Here is a 13,538-nt window from a genome sequence, read left to right as displayed (position 1 = left end):
TAGTGCCATCTGTACCCTGGTTATGAATTCCCCAGATGTGCATTAGATCCTGGCAAGTTAAGACAACAGCTCCCTCACTGCATGTATCATGTTAAACAGCTGTAAGCACGTGCTTTTGAATTTTAATGGAGCTTAACTATCATGCACCTACAGTAGCATTTTAGATGCATCACCACTGTCTTATAACTCCAGTCATTTACATTTACATTGTCGGCATTTAGCAGACGCTTTTATCTAAAGCGACTTACTTATCATTGAATACATTTTGAGCAATTGAGAGTTGAAAGCCTTGCCCAGGGTTCCAAAAGTGGTAACTTGGCAATGGTGGGGCTTAAACCACCAACCTTCTGATTACTAGTCAAGTACCCTAACCGCTGAGCTACCACTGTCCGACATGCTTGTTAGAATTACTACTGATATTCTGAGGGGGTTTTTATACATCTTTTCCCTTTTCCTCCTTTATGCAGCACCTCTTATAAATTCTCGATGCTCATACAGTATACTACTCTGTTTCTCATTTTCTTTGAGTTCCAACCTGCCACCCGTCGCTCTCTCACTCCCCATTTCCACAATGTTTCTGCCATTACGGCCTGTTACTAAGATACAGGGCTTTGCAAGGCAGAACTGCCACGAGAAAGCAGAGAAGCAAATAAAAAGTAGTGCACCTGTTATACATGTTTCTGCCGCGATTATATCACACAATAACCCCGCGAGAAGGCTGCGTTCACCCATCCAGCTTAACGCACACATGCTCAGCGGGCTTCCTATTAGACCCAGCAAATTGTTGACGTGGGTTATAATTACCTCTAAGCACGCAATTACAAATGCCAGGACTAATAAAGGCTATTCTGCCAGTTGCGGGTAAGGGGCCAATTAATCGGATTCGGAAAAGCATTTGGACGTGCAGTCAAAACAGACAAGTCAGAATAAATAAGCGAACACAATTAGCAACTTCAATTCTCCGTAAATGTGTTTGGTTTGGGAACAAAGGCAGGAGAAAAACATAACAATGGTAGTAGTTCAGCTGTAAATCACTGAAGTATTGTACACATAAAATGTTGACCTGGACTCATATGTTACTCAAGCCAACACACTCCTTACACCCAGGAAAAGTACAAAAAAATGTGCCAGAATTATCACACTTGTTAGAAAAAACACATTTGCTAAGCATTAAATTGAATTTATATTTACATTTTTAGCAGACACTTTTAGTATTAAGTGACTTACAAATGTGACCACTGTTGGAGCCCAACAATGCCAAATTGGGGAGCAGATGTGGGCGTTGACAATGTGGGCAACTTTCTGATTATTAGTCCAGTACCTTCACCTCTAATCTACCACTACACAATCTCATAAGCACATTCATTCATTATTTGGTGGTCTACATGTACTACAATTACTAACTGTGCGTAGTCCATCCACCGCTCTAAACACTGTCATCCCCTGTACCCATTTTTCATTTCCAGTTTACCTAACCTAAACCACACCCCCTCCCCCCAACACACAAACAAACCCTAACACTGCCAACGTCCATCATATTCCGCCCATGCATTCCATTGTCATGGTAACATTTCATCATACATATCCTAAATGTGTGTGTGCATTGAGTTTGTTAATAATGTACGTATTCAGTGTGAACCCCATGAACAACTTCATACATTCATGCTAATAATGTCCATAAGCTGTGCAGTGACTTCAATCTTCAAAAAAAAAAACTAAAATAATAATAAAATTACTCCACCAGGTTGATTTTACTGTCAAAGCAAAACCAGAAGTACGCGTACCTTCACCTTCCAAATGTGTTTTCCACTCCCAGCTGAGGTAATTAGTTGCAGACACGAGCTTGCAGGCAGCTGCCGTGTGGAAACCTAAAAACAAGAGACGAAAAGAATTTATTAGATTTATCCGTGACAAGCTGGCCGATTAGTCCTGGTGTTATGGGCTCGTCTGTGCCAGTGATCGATCAGTTAGACTTTTAATCAAATTGTTTCAATAGCAGTGCAGCAAGGCGAAGGTCAACTCCAGTGCGATTCAGGTCAATAGCAGCTCGGTCCAGCTGCCTATCTTAAATGTATAGTGGACCACAAACAAAATTTGAGCAAAATATTAAACATGTTGATAAACTACATGGTCAAACACACACATTGATTTGATGAATTAATGTTATATAAATAAATATTCTAATAGTATAGATAGAAAAAAATTGTGTGGTTCGCAATATTATGGTCAGAAAAGAATCTTACTTGGTGAATTAAAAATATATATTATTAAATATTGTATATATTTTTATTCTGTCTTAATTCTAGAGTTTTTTTAAAGTTTCCACAATACATGAAAGCTGCATTTTCAGTGACTGGCTAAAAATGAAACTGTAATTGTCAATACAAATATAGTTTACCATGAAAAGTGCCACAAAAACAAAAAAAAACATTCAAACAGTAGGAAACATCAGGATGTGAAAATGACTGCCAGCAACATGTACTAGCTTAACAGAAATAGGGTTGCCAGATCAACAGTTTTCAACAGGATAATCCAGTTTTGAGGTTTGTTTGTTTGTTTTTTGTTTTGAGATGGCTTGTGCATAGAGTAATTTAAATCCACCATGAACAATTCTACATTTTTACAATGTCTAATGCATTGAATATGGTTATTCCTTGTTACTAAATATGCACGTTTGTTCATATCTGAGATTCTTAAGCACTGTTTTGTTTTGATAAGTCCTGTTAAAATTACACAATAAATAATGGTATTAGGGTTTTATTCAAGAATTGTTTAAATAGGACTAAATGACAGGTTCAGCATTTACACCCACTGATCTGTAGTGATTGTTTATGGTTAAAAAACTCTGTGAACGGTAAAATGGTGTTTTACTGCTGAGGTTTATGGTTCATAATGTTAAATAATGCAGTAAACAATGTCAGTCAGGGAGCCATAAGTCCTTAAATAAGCCACAGAGTACAAATTAATTAACCGGTCGTTTGCTTCTTGTTAGGCTCTGTGGCATCAGGGGAATGTACCATCTCTCCCTGATGCCACAGGCCTTACAGAGCAGAAACGAGCTGTGCCTTTTATTACCTGGCCAGCTCGTTAGGGCGAAGTGGCTACACCTGTGCCTTCCCTTATTTAAGGGATAGGTGCAGAGCTGTAGCCGTCGCACCTTCTGCTCTTGTTGGCTGTTTATTTTTTTCTTTCTTTGAGTTTGTTTGACACTGCGGTGTCCTTTTATGTTTATTGTTTTTTTTATCTTTAGGTTGTGCCGCCGCACTGTGCCGCCGCCGCCGTGCCGCTGCCGCCGGGCCACCGCTAGTGGGCGCCACCACGCCGCCGCCGCCGCCAAGCTGCCGCCATAGTGCCGCAGCTGTCGTGCCGCCGCCGCCGCCTGGTTGCCGCTCTCAGGTCGCCGTCGGGCCGCTGCCGCCGAGCCGTCGAGCCGCCGCCACCTAGAGACCCCACGACTGCGCCCAGAGGAACGTGACCCCCTCCCAGCTACCGCTGGTGACAGCGTCACGTTCCGCCCTCTGGAGCGCAGGAGCAAATGGCCACTTCCCAGCCACCCTGGCTGGTGACAGCGCCTTTGCCATTAACTTTTGAAACCCGCAAATCGATAAAACCCGGTAGCTGGCATGGCTCTAGCCAGCATTGGTTGCTGGAAAGCGCCATGCCACGCAGCTATTATCGGTGTTACCCCCCCTTCTTCGGCCAACAGCGCGAGGTGGTCCATCTCGCGAACCCACTCTTTGCTTCAATAGCGCCGGGAGCGAGTCTGCCACTAGCGCCGCTGTGGCAGGCTGTTAAAGCTCCCGGTCGGGAGGCAGGAGTCCTGGGTTCGCGCCTCGCGCTTCCCCTTTTCTTTGGTATGCTTTTTTTTGTTCCTTTTCAGCCCCCGACGTCCGGCTGCCTTCGGGATTCCCCGAAGTGTTTTTTGTTATTGTTATTCCTTTTATTTTATGTATAATATGTTTATGATTTTGTAAATAAAACCCTTTTTTAGTTAAACCTCCGCATCCTTGGGTCCTTCCTCCCACATCATAACACTTCTAACTTTGGTAATAGAGAAAATTCAGTGCTGCTTAGCTTTAGAGCTGGTGTAATGAGGAGGAAGAGTATGATGATTTCAACGCTGTACATATGCAAAGGTGGGAATTCATATCTTTAGTCTGTGGTCCTCATTGACCAGCACGAATGTCGTGCATAAGGCGGAGGCTGACAACACAGTGGGGTGGAGGGAGTGAACAGACGAATTAGGGTTAAAGTATTATTAAAAATCATTTCATAAATTAAATAAATTACAACTTTAAATTTTACTAACCTACAAAATCAATGAATCAAAATTTTGTAAATAAATAAACAAAACATATAGATGAATCCATTACTCCAATAAGTCAAAAACTCTTTTGGCTGGTGTGTATAGTGTGCAAAAAAATAATCTGCATTTGGTATGGCTAATAAATTGATTTCACTTTATGTTTTGACCCCCTTCCCCTACCAGTGGATAGGTGTAGAGCAGCTTTTTTTGGCAGACCTGAAATCACTTCATCATTCCATTCAACATCACCACTTTACATAATTAATCTGAACACCCTAGACCTTTCCAGTGAGGATGGACTTCGCTTTCAAAGACAATTAAATCTGAATTCAGGCTCTGTACTGAAAGCAAAATAAAATATTCACAAGCTCCCAACTTAATGTTTCACCGGGACGCAACGCCTGCATATGCCAAGCAGAAGAGCATTGCTACAGCTCTGAGCAATAACATTGTCCTTGAAGGAACCTTTTTTGGAGAAGGAGATGCTAATGAGCAAAAGTGTCCATGGATTATTAGGCTTTTACCGCGGTCTTGTTCCCCCAAAATCATTTATCTGTAGAGCTGAGCTTAATAATAATGGGACAAAATGATGCCAATGCATCTAGAACTAGTCATTTGAAGGTCACAATCGTTTGAAGAATCCCAAAAACACGGCATTTATTATTACAGCAAAAAAGAAAAACACTGGAGACCTTGTTCATGATGGACCTAATTAAACATTTAATCTCAATAGTATTCATATAATGCTATTCTACAAAGTGCTCGGCGAGTATACCATGAAGAAATGCTTTTAGGTTGATGTCTTTACAGCTCAGTGGCCGTGACCTAGGCCGTGATCGAATCAAAGCATCCGCAGCCTCATTCTCCACGTTGTCTTTAAGAAAAAAATCTTTGAGCAGAGGCAAAAAGATCCATTTACAAAGACAATGTTCAAAAACAGGCCCAGCAGACACCGGGGGAGATGTAAGCTGGCAATCAAACTGAGTGCCTGGCATGGACGCACCATTACCAGGAATGTTCCAACACCCGCGGGAAACACGGGACCTCGTTTCACTTTTCCTTCTTTTTCTCTTTTCCAGAACGACGTCTCCCGAAACGGACAAATGAACCGACGGACAGTGACTGGAGGTGTCTGTAATTAAAAGGCTGATTAAAGTGACGGAAAGAGGACAGAGTAAACAAAGCTTGTTAGAGAAGATTATCTACAGACTGCAGAAAGAGGGCTGAGAAAAGAGGAAAAAACCTTGTGTGATGCCCCACATATCTATTACATCGTGTAATTATTGTTCCTAAATATACAACAGCATAAATAAACAAAAACTAAGTGATGACGACGTAGTGACGTGTGATAAAAGGATTTTAGTAACTAATTGTACTAATTTAGTACAACTACTAATCACCGAATTCATGTGTTTCAGCCACAACAATTGCTAACAGGTGTAATATATCTTTCATAGGAAATTATATGTCTCCGTATTTGCAGCAACACCTTAGCGAAGGCTCTTTCCTGTGCATAAAGCAAGGTCTATAAAGACATGAAGAGCCCTGACCTCAATCACACTAAACAGCTCTGGAATGAACTGGAACATCAATTGAGGATTGCTTGACCAACATCAGTTCCCAGCCATACAAATGCCCCTTTCACTAAATGGGCACAAATTCCCACAGACAAAAGAATGGCTGTTGTTATTGTTCAACAGTGGTCACTCTATTTTAATACCATATGTTTCTGAAATAGAATGTCCAACAACCTTTTGGTGAGGCGTCTAAATATTTTTGGTTTGGTTTGGCGTTACAGGGCAAAAACAGAGCATCAAAATACTTCTAAACAGGATGGAGCTGAACCGTTCTGGCACCCTGTCAGCTCACGTTTGAGTTGAGCTCAGAGAATGCTAAAATCGGTTTGAATTGAGAACAAGAGGCGTAGCATCTTTTTTTATCCTCGAGCTTCTCGTGTCATTCAACGAAAGCAGCCGCGAAATATCAGTCTGAAGATCACAATCCGACACAGATGCATCGGAAGCGCTGCAGAAAACACTGCGACAATGCATCATGCCTTAGAGGATTCTGGCAGCGTCATCAGTCGCATACATACGCTCACTGAGCAGTTTATTAGGTACACCTATTTAATACATATATTTATTGATTATTGTAGAAGCGACATCAACCTACAGATAAACACTGTGGGTATACACATACTGACTGTAGCCCATCTGTTGCTCTGACATATATTAAATAAAAGACCCCCATAGGACCCCCACTGACCAGATGATGTTTGGGTGGTGAAACATTCTCAGTTCTACAATGATATTTTCTGTGTAAGTGTAGCTAGTGCAGCAGTGTTGTTAGGATTATTAAACAATTCACTATCAATGCTGGGACCAAAAATATCAAGTCAACAGATTAACTGGTTAAGCAATAATCCACAAAGAAGTCACTAATCTAATTGGTGGTACTTTTGGTTATTTTATGGGTTAAAATAAAATTGGCAAAATTTGCATCCCTAGTACACTTACTTTAATGTTATTGCAAATATTACTACCAGTATCATTTTTACCATTCTATGTCAACCAAGTGCATTTCTAAATGCATTGACCAGCAAACTAGTGAAACTATTTCAGGTGAAGAACCTCAAAGTTGAGCGGTTTGAATACTTTCTGAATCCACAGTATGCTGCATCTATCTAAACCGCTCAGTTTAAATATCACTAAAAACCACTGATGATGCACTTGTCAAACATAAAGCATTTCCACTGAACACAGGTGCTCAGTATGCAGCAGCACTCACTGCTTATTCATGCAGAATAAATGCAATAAAACCAAAAATAAACCCAACCAACAAAAATTAAACAAGCGTACTTCAACCATTTCACTTCACAAGTGAATTAATGTATTAATAACACAATTTGTGATTTTTGGTTTCCTCAAATAAGTAATGGATTCATGTTAAGGAATTTAATTAGACAGGCTCGGCTGCATTTATTGCCTCCGGTTTCGTTCTTCGCGTGATATACAGCAATGTGGCATTTTGCGAAGACTGATATTTCTAATCATTGTTCAGCATGGCATTCACGCCGACCAGCTACAAGAGATAACACACAAATATAATAATTTATCAGCTCCCCGGCATTCTCTTGCAAAATAGATAAGGCTGTGCAGAGATATGCAAGGCACGGAACCCAAAAGAGCAGGTTAGGCCCGAGAATCCAAGAGACAGAAGCATTTTCAGATGACTATAATTCCAGTGAACTCATCCTTTAGCTTGAAGATGCAAGTAAATCAATATTTAAACTTGTTTATAGTGATAGTTATGAAGCAGAGCAGTTTGGTAAAATGTGGTACAGACACAGTGATTTAAGCTGAAACTATTGGCGCTGAGGAAGAAAAAGTTGTTGTTCAACAGCTTCGTTTTTTTGTAAAATAAAAATAACTAGCATAAAATGTTTCAGTCTAGTTCCTGGAAGCATTATAGTAAAATAAAATAGTGCACTACTGTTTACCTCAGATTGTGTTTGTCATTGTAGCAGTGCAGCATTTGACCATATAATCCGATTGAAATCCTATTGAATATCTAATTTGGATGGTAGTGTAACTCATACAGCAACTTTCCTATATGATAAACACACAAGGCTTATTTCCATCCAAATGTTGATTGACTGGTTTCCAAAAAGAGGGGCAGCATGTTACCAAATGTCAGGAAAAAGATAAAAAGACAGAAAGATGCAGAAAAGGAGAGATAAACAAACCTGACTTTTTTGATCCAATGATCCACCAAGTTTTATATAAACCAAGCATGAAACATCATTTAGAATAAAACTGGTATATAAAAAACATCAGCTCAGATACAAGACAGACAAATAAACACACAACCTCTAAGGAAATACTGAAAATATTTGGTGAGGCATGACATGATTAGCCAATGTGAAAGGCGCAGATGCCTCTAAGCTGAAAACCGGATCCTGTCAGATTGAGCGTGCCACACACAGGCTATCTAGTAAACTCAGAGCAGTTGGGTATGGTTTAAGGGATTGGCTGATAGTCCCCTGCCGTTGGGATGAGACGAGACGTTGGACCTGCGCTGGTTTCTGACGTGTCCTGAAGTCCTGGAAGACTTAGTAATCCTTTACGGCATGGCCATCAGATACGAGACAGGGTTTGTCGGCATCGGTGGCAGCTGAGGCTTGCTCGTATTGGACAGAATTAGCTGGAAAAATAAATAGCTTGGGCAGTCAGCAGAAGACGCCGCTCGGCTCTGTTTCTCTCATATGACACCCCAAAAATTCCCTTGGGATGAATAAAGAATCAATCAATCAATCAATCAGTCTATCTATCTATCTATACGTGCAGAAGCTTATTTTCAGGAACAAGCATGACCCAGTGTGAGTCACGCAGCAACGGTGACTGACCAGTGTTACAATGCTCACTTTAAGGTCATTTCTATACCAGCTTTTAATGTGCACAGATGCTATCAGGTAATTATACGCCAACTGTAAGAATCTAAAAACTTCCTATGATTTTGTCAAGTGCATGCTACCTCTGAGCTTTAATTTTCAGCGTAAACAAAAAGATGCTGAATGTGTTTGCTGACAGGAACTGCAGGCTGTAGGTATGAAAATAAAAGCTAAACCCGATAATGAAAGTCCCGCCGAAGATCTCACCAAAGATACTTTGTAAAGCAGTTCCTGTTATTGCAATCTCTTCTCCCTCTCCTATCCATCTTTCATTCAGTCACCGTATCTCTCTAAACCTGCAGGGCCCAAGTCAGCATCTTCCTGCATTGCTCATAAAGGCAAAGAAGAAAAAAACTTGAAATGTTTTGATATTCAGGTTCAGAGACAGAACTGAAGGTGCAAGACGCTGCAATGCAGCTCCCCATTCAAACACACACACACACACACACACACACACAAGCCACATTGAAAATAGCGGAAGCAGAAAAGAAGCACCGTGCTGGCCATTCACATTTAAAGGTCAAGGTAAATAAAATCCCCTCTCTTGCCCTCTTGGGCCCTTTGGATGGAAAGGCATTTTAAAATTGTGATGAAGGAAAGTGACCTGTGGTTTATATCCTGGTGAGTCAGTCCTTAACAGATGCTTTTAGACTGAGGTGTCTCGTTCTGAATGAAACATTTAGGACAAGACAAATCACTTTGGTTAAGGTAAAAGGACCTGGGAGATTTGAACAAATCTGACCTCTAGAACAAAAAAAAAAAATGGCTGGTCGATTTTATAGGCTGGAGGAAAGTAGCTTCAAGGGTGCGTGATATGATTATATGATCTTAATATTGTGGTTTATTAATACTTTAAAGTCACAGTAAATCGAAGGCTGATGTATTGTGTAATTTAATATGAATTTCATTCGTGTGGCTCATGCTTTGAATAGTGCAAGTTTTTCACATTTTTAAGACAGCACATAGAGTGTATTGTATATTCAGAATATGAGGACTGTGTGGTATTAAAATAAATGCCTATCTGTTCTTTAAAAAAATCAATCTGACTCCAAGTATGTGAGGTAAAGAATTATTTTCGTGACTAAATAAATGTACAACAAAAATATGGTTGTGCAACAAGCAAAATCCTTCTTTTCACCCTAAATGATCTTAGGGGGAAAAATCTACCTCAAAATTTCATTTTTGGAGCGGCCTAGTCATGGGTTCCAGTCCTGACTTGAGCCCAATAGAGATGTTGGAGTGAGACCTATAAAAGAGGCAAATAACAAATCACGAAATATGTTTTTTATTGATCTGAAATGATTTATCATGACACACATGAAACAATGGAGCCAATCAGAATTAGGGCAAATACTTTTTTTACACACCTGTATGGGGGCAATTGCTTTTCTTCCCACAGCTGTACAGGTCTTGAACACCTTGATGTTAGTCAAGGAATGATGAACTCCACTCACTATCAAAAATGTCTTAAGCCAGTGCTGGCTCATCTGTCCATTAGCTAAAGCTGAGGTGTAACTGGGTTGGCAGAAAGGCAGGTGTTCACAATACAACATTAGATTTACACCTGAATGGCTCATAACTAATGAAATGAATGAATGGATGAACAAATGCATGAATCATCACAGCGGATCACTCGACCACATATTTGATTTGGAACATTTTGTATGCTGAATGCTCTTCCTGACGAAATCCTCCTGTTTATGCAAGCTTAGGACCGGCACTGAGAGTGCACTAATATGTCATGTAACACCATGCACACTATGTATTTATGAGCCCAGCCTGAGATTCGAACCCCTGGCACTCAGGCCCTGCAGTTTCCAGCAGCGTGTAATTAAAAGAGATTACAGCATAATGTCTTTTGGCTCCCACTGTATATCATTATACTTTCCTTACAGGTTTTGTGCATCATTTCATTTTAATGTTATTGTAACTGATGCTGAAAATCTTTCCTGCTAAACACTAAGGTCCTGATTTATTAACATCCCAGATGAACTGTACTAATTTGCTCAAGCAGATTGTGCATGTGGTTAGTGGAGGTGCGGCAGGTGATTTAGTAAGGATAATTGCACAAATGATACCCCACAAAAACAAAGCACAAAAACAACACGTACATCAGGGTTTTGCTGCGCAAATTGCTCTTAATTATTTTGGCAAGCTCAGATCAAAGAAAACAGGATCACCAGAGTCCTTTATTCCTTTTCTTTCACTCTCTCTATTTCTCCCTTTGAAAAACGTAAGGTTTTAATGCTGGACGATTATACCAAAAACTGTCCCACTTGGTAACTGGCCAGTGAAAAGAAAATCTGACTTGCACGCTGTTTTGTACAATGTGTTTAACAACAGGGCTGCCAAGAATTAAAAAGAATGAATAAGTTTAGTTCCTGTACAGTATATGTAGAAACAAGATCCGTTTTAAACTGGATACTGATCCCATTGTGAACCTGCCTCAAGCAGATGAAAAGAAACGATTGGTTGCTACACACATGTCGGAGGGGGTCATCTGTCCATATTCGAAGTTGAGGTGTAATTGGGTTGTGCAGCAGGACAGTGATCCTAAAACTTATTTATTTATTAGGATTTATAATTCATGTTTTACCCACTTTGGTTACATTCATGACAGGACAGGACATGAAGATTCATCAGTTCAAGTTTAATGTTAAACACAGTCATGGACAATTTTGTATTTCCAATTTACCCCACTTGCACGTCTTTGAACTGTGGGAGAAACACTGGATTCAACGCAGGAGCCGCTTGATTCACGCAATGATGTTACGATAGCATATCAGTACTTCATCATCACAGTGAAAAATATCTTTTTCAAGCTGGGGAGTCAAAATTTGAAGTGCATTGTGACTGGCAGCGCTGAGCTCTGTAATACTCGGTGCCCGTTGGCAGTATCCAGAGGCAGAGTGGAGACACGCACGGGGGCCCGGCTGCTCAATAAAACATGAAGCAAAGAGAATCAAATCAATTAGGTATTGCTAGGGTATGAATAAATGCTGCATAATTAATGGTGGCTCTTCTGCATTATGCATCCCTGTCTGCAAATCTCCATGTACACTTATGAAGAGGGGAGGTGCAGAGCATGACAAATCTCACACACACACACACACAATCTGTGTGGAGACATGACTTAAGCTTAAGCCTACTGTTTCTGTCAGTGAGAACTATTAAACTGTTAAATATTTCCATTTTTAAAAATCCAATTAAATACTACCTTTTAAATAAAATGTACTGGTCTCTAATAAGGGCAGCACAGTGGTGCAGTGGGTGGCACTGTCGCCTCACACCAAGAAGGGCCTGGGTTTGATTCCCTGGCCGGGTGGACAGGGTCCTTTCTGTGTGGAGTTTATGTTCACCCCACTGTCCACGTGGGTTTCCTCCGGGTGTGCCACAGACATACTTCAAATTCATGTTAGAAGTCTTTTCAGAAGATTTAAAAATAATAATAATAACTGTATCCATATAGTGTTTACTAAAGGCTAAAAAGAAATGTGCATCCCTACATTATGGGTGTAGACTGATAATAAAAAGCCAATTATGTTCATTTAAAATCAAATACACAATATTTACTGTACTAGACTCATCAGCCAGGTGCTAAATAAAAAATGCCATCATATACAATTCACAGGATGTCAGGTCCAGGATTGGGAATCACTGATGCCCAGGAGGTAAGAAAGAAATCGCATTACTATAAATAAAAAAGGGTTAAGCTTAGGGTGTCCTGTGCCTATTTGGAAAGCGGGAAAGGTAAAGCCTATTAGGTGTAAGAGAGATGGTTTCTCATGCATCAGGTAGACAGATGGTAGACATTAAAAGGAGGAGCCAGGTGAACAGCGCCACTGCACCAAAGATACTTAAAATAAATCTAATTTTGTTATTCTAATTAAAAAATGCAGCTGGACACACACACACACACACACACACCATCATCCTCTGATCACTTTTATTAGCAGTATTGCTACATAAATCACTTATCTAAATGTATTTTGTTGGAGAAAGTACACTTCTTCATTTTCGGGTTTTAACAAAGCACTTTCCATGACAAGGCCACAACCTTTCTTATGTGAAACTTTGTATAATTTGTATGCATTAAAGGTAATTATCATTTCCATTAGCGCGGATGATTTTCTGACTGATTTTGCTGAACTACTGTAGTAACCATAGCATTTATAACGTGGGTAGTGTTAAAGCCTAACTCCTACATTCATATCATTTCACATACTTCTGGCTATTCAGTCAATTCTGTAATACTGCAGTAAAAATGCCTGACAAGGTCGACTGCTGCACTGTAAAGGAAAAAAACACACAAAACTAAACCTAAAAAACTACTGCCTGTTAACATTTTTCTTGCACTACATCTCAGATGTTAAAAATGTATCATTAAAGGTACAACAGTGGTTCTAATGTCTAATTACCTTCTTTAACTATGTAACCTCAATCATTATTCGATCATGTTCAGTGACTGCTTCATCCTGATCAGGGCCAGTGGAGCCTGGTACCACCCCAGAAATATTTAGGCATAAGACCACAGCCTGGACAGAACATCAAACACACATTCACCCATTCACTTACAGACCTAGATACACTCTATAGACAAAAGTATTGGGACACCCCTGCTAATTGTTGAATTCATATGTTTCAGCCATAAATCTATCATATAAAGGAAATTGTATGACTTCAACAGCAGCAACCGTTTAAGCAAGGACCTTTCCTGTTCCATCATGACTATATCCCTGTGCATAAAGTGAGCTCTATAAAGACATGAAGAAAAACTCAATT

The 13,538-nt window shown here is 40.0% G+C and overlaps 1 protein-coding gene across 5 annotated transcripts in view; it reads right to left on the bottom strand.

Annotated features, from left to right (window-relative positions):
- Positions 1-13,538, bottom strand: part of fhit (fragile histidine triad diadenosine triphosphatase) — a 218,279-nt gene that overhangs the window by 202,125 nt on the left and 2,616 nt on the right. For 4 of the 5 annotated variants that reach the window (XM_062986671.1, XM_062986669.1, XM_062986672.1 and 1 more), the window contains exon 2: positions 1,785-1,868. The gene's annotated coding sequence lies outside the window, so the exon portion shown is untranslated. Of the gene's footprint in view, positions 1-1,784; positions 1,869-9,923; positions 9,996-13,538 lie in introns of those variants that run through there. The other variant, XM_062986670.1, reaches the window with a different exon arrangement.

Source organism: Trichomycterus rosablanca, chromosome 24 (genome assembly GCF_030014385.1).
Source record: "Trichomycterus rosablanca isolate fTriRos1 chromosome 24, fTriRos1.hap1, whole genome shotgun sequence".
NCBI classification, from domain to species: Eukaryota; Metazoa; Chordata; class Actinopteri; order Siluriformes; family Trichomycteridae; genus Trichomycterus; species Trichomycterus rosablanca.
The sequence above is the reverse complement of the archived record's forward strand: the minus strand, read 5'-3'. Positions and strand labels throughout refer to the sequence as shown.